The 6000-nt window shown below is 39.8% G+C and overlaps 1 protein-coding gene and 1 pseudogene across 1 annotated transcript in view; both read left to right on the top strand.

The window, feature by feature from the left end:
- On the top strand, positions 1-3982 carry LOC110162261 (ornithine decarboxylase-like; annotated as a pseudogene).
- A 641-nt stretch (positions 3983-4623) lies between these two features.
- tanc2a (tetratricopeptide repeat, ankyrin repeat and coiled-coil containing 2a) overlaps positions 4624-6000 on the top strand; it is a 37281-nt gene continuing 35904 nt past the window's right edge. Inside the window, exon 1 of the mRNA XM_020927272.2 lies at positions 4624-4914. The gene's annotated coding sequence lies outside the window, so the exon portion shown is untranslated. The remainder of the gene's footprint in view (positions 4915-6000) is intronic.

Genomic DNA, 6000 nt, shown 5'->3' with positions numbered 1-6000 from the left:
TTTGCGTCTCTGCTGCTGAGGGAGCACCTGGCATTCATCTCCTGAAATGGAAAGCCATAGTGAGTATCTAAAACTATTGCTTTATTTGATTAATTTATTTTACTGGTGGGTCATTCCACACCCAATCTCCGAATGCCCCGAATTACCATGTTTTTGGTATAACATGGTAAACATGGCACCAAATTTATTTTATTCAATTTTTAACATGTAATATCTTCTAGAGCGTTCATCACAGAAGCTCAGTTTTAAAATTCCAAGTACACGGCATGTGTGGGAAGGTGTATGTTCAATACCAAACCTCTGTCTTTGAAACTGCACTTTCCACAGTCCTTCAAAGATAAGATAAGATATGCCTTTAGATGCCCTCACATTTGACGAGTAGAATTTTTGAGCAAAGTCAAGCCCCCAGAAATCTGTGATAAATCAAAAGCACATATGTAAAAGTCCATATTCTACAAGTACGTTTGCCAAATTTTAACCCTTGAAATTTTGAAGGATTTACCTTTTCTTCTGAAAGTGGCTCCTTGGACAACTCTGCTCAAAACAGGTTGGGGGGAGATGACAAAATATTTTTTTACTGACAAAACTATAAAACTAACTAAAATTTGAGACTTTTCCTATTGGAAAGTGTGTGAACCTCCTAGAATTTTTTCAGTCAAGTCTGAAATGGTCAGGCGGGGGCATTCGGAGATTTGACGTGTAATGACCCTGGTGTAAATGTGTCTTTTTCAATCATCAGAGGGTTCAAGTCACATTGAAATCTTAGAAACCTCAATTCACAATTTCATTGATGGGAAAATCAAAGATGGAATTTCTGTGGTAAGCCTGACAGCTATATTTAAATATAAGTGTAATTCCGTGGTAAATATGTAAAATTTCAGCTATATTTAAATATAAATGTAATACTTTTAATTTTTTGTGGCTGTTTACAATTTGTTGTGTTCAGGGCAGTGAAGTTCCTTTCTATGTGGTCAGTTTGGATGATGTCTATGAGAAGTATGTTCAATGGCAGACTCTTTTGCCCAGAGTAAAGCCTTTCTATGCAGTCAAGTGCAACACCACACCAACAGTGATCGCGACACTCAGAGCACTGGGGGCAGGCTTTGACTGTGCCAGCAAAGTAAATATTTTAAACCTATTCACATGCACCTCACTGTTCCCTTTTTAAAACCCATGCTGTGTATCAGAGGGAGATTGAGACGGTCTTGTCTTTGGGGGTGACCCCTGACAACATAATTTACGCTCCCACATCAGATACGCCTGTGCGTCAGAAGTGGACATGATGACTTTTGACTGTGAGAAGGAGCTCCTCAAGATCTCCAGCTGTCCCAAAGCAAAGTAAACATATTCTTTAGATCATCTTTGTTCATGTAACACCCATTTTAAGTCCAGTTTAAAAGAATCATTATCTTTCCAGACTGCTGCTCTGTATTTCAGTGGATGACTCCAAATCTCTTGTGAAACTAAATACAAAGTTTGGAGCCAAACTCTATGCTGTTGGAGACCTGCTGAAACGAGCTCTAGACCTGCACTTAAACGTCACTGGAGTCAGTTTCCATGTTGGGAGTTTATGCACAGACGGTGAACTGTACAAGATGGCCATAGCAGATGCCCGACTGGTCTTTGATCAAGCCGTAAGTAATGAATTCGATGGATACACTGCACTAAATAACACAAGTATTGTAATCTCCTGTTTACATGTTTGGGATAGATTTTAGACCTTGTGCTTTTCTGGTGTTTTTCTGTTGACATGAAATTTGGACAAGACTGTCAGTTTACACATCAACTGTGATCAGGAAAACACACCATTCATGCCGATCTGCATTTACATGAAAATAATTAGATGTGAGGAGATACTGTTTTAGTTGTGAAAGGTTGTAGTGCATGCATTTGTCCAGCAAACAGCAGTGTGCTCATTACTGATGCACTGCAGGAGTCTTTCCTCCTGTTTGCAACTTTGTGATAACCTTTAGACCTTGAGCATTTCTGGGGCAATGCTGGCTGACTTCAAAGCAAATGTACCACAGCCTTTCACACCTAAAGGAGTTTGTCTTCACACCTCATCGTTTACCTCTAAATCCAGACTGCATTAGGCATGAGTGGTGTGTTTTCCGGACCACAGTTGCTGTATAAAAAGGGCCTGAATACCAGTGGTCCTCAGGCCTGGGACGTGTTGGAAGTACTGTAAAAGTCATGTACTAGTACAGTGCAGAATGTGTGGGGTACAGGCAGCAGTGCGACTGCAGAAAAGAAACTTCTCTCCTTTGTCTTGTGATCATCTTTGTACCTTTTCAGAAAAGCTTGGGAATAGAGATGAAGCTGCTGGATATTGGAGGTGGTTTTAATGGAAAGACAAATTTTCCCATTACTTTTCAGCAGGGTAAACAAAAACGCTGGGAATAAATGAAGCGTTGGATGAATTCTTCTCCAGTGACAGTGGAGTGTGTATTATTGCTGAACCAGGCCGCTACTTTGTGGACACAGGCTGCACTCTGGCTGTAAACATATTCGCCAAAAAGACTGTCGACTATGATCTAACTCAAAGCAATGGTACAGTGCTTAATTTTATATGTGAAAGATGGTTCCTGATTAACAAAACAGCTTTAGGGAATATACCAAATGCCATTACTTTAATAAAAAACATTTTTTTCAGAAACTGGGAAATGCTCAGGTAAATCAATGATGTATTACATCAACGACGGAATCTATGGCACCATGAGTTTTAAAATATATCACGCTGAAGAGTACACATTTTCTCCTTTCCTTCAAAAGGTAACATTCATACACATTTTATACCATGTCTGTGTTGTATTTTTTTATAATGTGTTTCTTATAATTTAGGTGAAAAAGCCTAGATTCCAGTCTATTATCTGGGGTCCCACCTGTGACAGTTTAGACAGACTGACTCAGGCCTTATGGATGCCTGAGTTACATGTTGGAGAATGGCTCCTGGTTCACGATGTTGGTGCATATTCAATCAATATGGCAAGTGACTTCAATGGATTTGAAAAGCCTCACATTTACACTGTGGTGACTGCTCAAACCTGGGACATCCTGTCTCAACATTTTAAATAAGAGACGTCAGAATTTACTTGCATCTTTCTTTTTTTAAAAAAAAATACTATTACCACTATTATTGTTTTGTATTATTGTTTAAGCATTCCCATTTAAAGATGTTTAAATATTAATATATTAAATATTATTAATAATTACATATAATAATAATATTATAATATTAATAACTAGATTGAAACTCAATATCAATATTGTCAGTACACTTCTGTAGAACTCAAGAAACAGCTTTTATGGATTCTACCTTTTGATGTATTTTTTATTGCTGACACCCAGACCCATACTGTAAATTCAATAATAACCCCACACAACATGAAGATGGGAGTTTATTATTGAATTTACAGTATTGGTCTGGCCGTGTACTTTTTTTTTTTTTTTTTGCCATTGTATTTTTATCTGTCATTTGGATGTTGTAGACATATCTGTGGGTAGTGTGTGTATGTAGATTGTATCTTCTTGCTATATAAGCATTTTTTATATCATGCCATATATGATTTTAGTTTTTAGTGTCCTAATTATCATGTGAATGTTGCATGTCTATATACAAACATTTTTTATTTTATGCCTAGAAGAAGGCCCCCGTGCGGCCGAAATGCGCAGGTTAATGTAGTTTTCTTTTTAAAGTGCTTCTTTAATGTAGTCGGGAGTGTCTCGTCTTTTTTCTCTTTGCTGTCTATAAGAGACGTTTGCACTGCGATTCTGAAGAGGACCTGACCTGATACTTCACCCACCCAATGAAGCACTCATCTTTCTAATCATAGAATAATCTAATCCATCAGTTGGATCCATCGAAATTGACTTTTTCCATTCATCAAAAACAAACCTGGAGATGTATTTTGCTTCATTCCCGCTTGTTTCATTGATTCATTAATCCAAAGTTGTCTTCTCCGAGCACGCAAAAATGCTCTGTTCGCCCACTAAGTTGCAGTATAAAGAAAACAACAGACTTCATAAACCATCGGACTCGTTCTTTAATTCATTAATGTATTTTCCCATTGTTTATTCCTCTCCTGGAATCTCCAACACCTAAATGCCTCATTGGAAACGAAGAGGAAGTTTATAAAGAAGTACATTTTCCAATTATAGACTGGTTAAGTTCTGACTATTAACCATTTTAATTCCTGTTCATGTCAGGTTTAGTCCTGTGAGACAACTGCGTTTGTAAAGTTTTACATTGAGAGAGCGGCAGCAGGGTACAGTAGCGTGTGAGTCTTAAGTCTAAGTGTAAGTTGAGGGCACCATTTTAACGCAACTACAGCCAAACTGAGATTTATTATGGGCATTTATATCCGGGCCTCATCTATTTAAATTACTAAGTTATATTATAATATTCAATAATAGAAAAGCTGCCGTGGCCTAAGATATAATGTCTATTCTCGACTTGACCACCAGATGTCGTTGTCCTACTGCTGTGTGCCCGCCCGCTCTACTGTCCGTGACTCCAAGCTTCCACCGAAGCCACAGAGCAATAGATCCACGCTTGACAGACGCACAGGAAGAGCCATACGCGCACTGGTCACGCCCCGGTCATGAATAATTCAACACCTCCTGTCGAGGCGAGAGCGGAGCAGGCTCGTGTCACCGGAGCTCCTCAGACGTCAGCCCGTGCCATTCTCACCGGGGAAATCAACAATAATGCTCACAGGATATTTCGCCGTTTGTCTTCGAATGTGGGACTATCATTTTCTGTGATGAACGGAACGAGGGAAGTGCGGGAATTCGTTTATCTACAGCTCGTGGTTTCCACTGAGAAGGGCACGCACTGAGGGGGTGATATTAACCCGACCGTGACCTACCTTTTATCTTCCGTCTCACAATACCGGGCGCTGCTGCAGCTCTGAGGTGCGTCTGGTGGATTTTTTACTTTCCAAAAACGATCCAAAACGTGCCGTAGTAAGACGCGTGCGCTTGTAGATGCTCCCTGTGGCAGACACGCCTCTAACCTTATAGAAACGCGAAAAGAGCGTGTAGTAATCATTATCCTCTGTATCCAGTGGTATCATCGCAATGCTATTTTCCTTGTTTTTTAGTCTAAGCTGTTTGAACGTGTCATCTTGCGATCTGTCCAAGCTACAGTCCACTGTCCAATCAGCTGCTGGGCTAATGACACTGTAGTAAAGGCTATCAGGTCAAAGATAAGAACATTTATGAGTATTTAGGCATATAAATTACATAAAGGTACACAGGATCCGTTTTCCAAGTGAGCACTATTTCATTAAAGCACACCATTGCAGACATTTGATACTGGGGCGTGTATTGTCTTTGCTTTGTGGTTTTACAGTAAACATGCACAGACATCCCATGCTGACTTCTGTAAAGGCTTCTTGGCTCTATCCTCCTCTCCTCATTGAACGTCGTGTGGAAGAGTGATTGCACTTTCCCGCCCTCCTCTCGTTGTTTTCTTCGCATTTTTCACACTTTTGGCTCATGATTCAAAGTGCTTGTTCTTCAGTGCTCGTCTCCCCGAGCCAGCTGGTGGTTAACAGTTGTTTTGGCAGGAAACAGAAATCCTTTGTGTGGAATTGAGAGGATTATCTCTCCATAAGGAATTTGTGTCATTAATCTACAGGCTATCTTCTGCTTTGGATCGATTAGATGAGGTATTTTTTTCAGGTGCCTTACCAGTTAATTCACTCACTGGTGCCATGTTTGTTATGTTGACACACCTGCAGAATTGTGAATGAGCAAGTTCATGATGTGTTTGAACCCTGCCCATCAAAGGTTAGCCTACCACAAGAAGGTCCCATAGAAGTCCTTTTAAGTGGAAAAATGTTCTGTCATCAGGTAAATTATTTACAGGGCAGGTTTGGTAGATTTCTCCTTTTCCTTCTTTGAATTTTACTAGACGTTTGTGGTACAGATGGGTGTAATCCCATGTTAATCTGCCTAGCCCATGCATTCTGGGTTTATCACTACAGCGATTTACGG

This window comes from Boleophthalmus pectinirostris, unplaced genomic scaffold (assembly GCF_026225935.1).
Source record: "Boleophthalmus pectinirostris isolate CB_2022bp ecotype Guang Dong unplaced genomic scaffold, ASM2622593v1 HiC_scaffold_17, whole genome shotgun sequence".
In the NCBI taxonomy this organism is placed as follows: Eukaryota; Metazoa; Chordata; class Actinopteri; order Gobiiformes; family Gobiidae; genus Boleophthalmus; species Boleophthalmus pectinirostris.
Note: the sequence above shows the minus strand (reverse complement) of the source record. Positions and strands in the feature narration are given on the sequence as shown.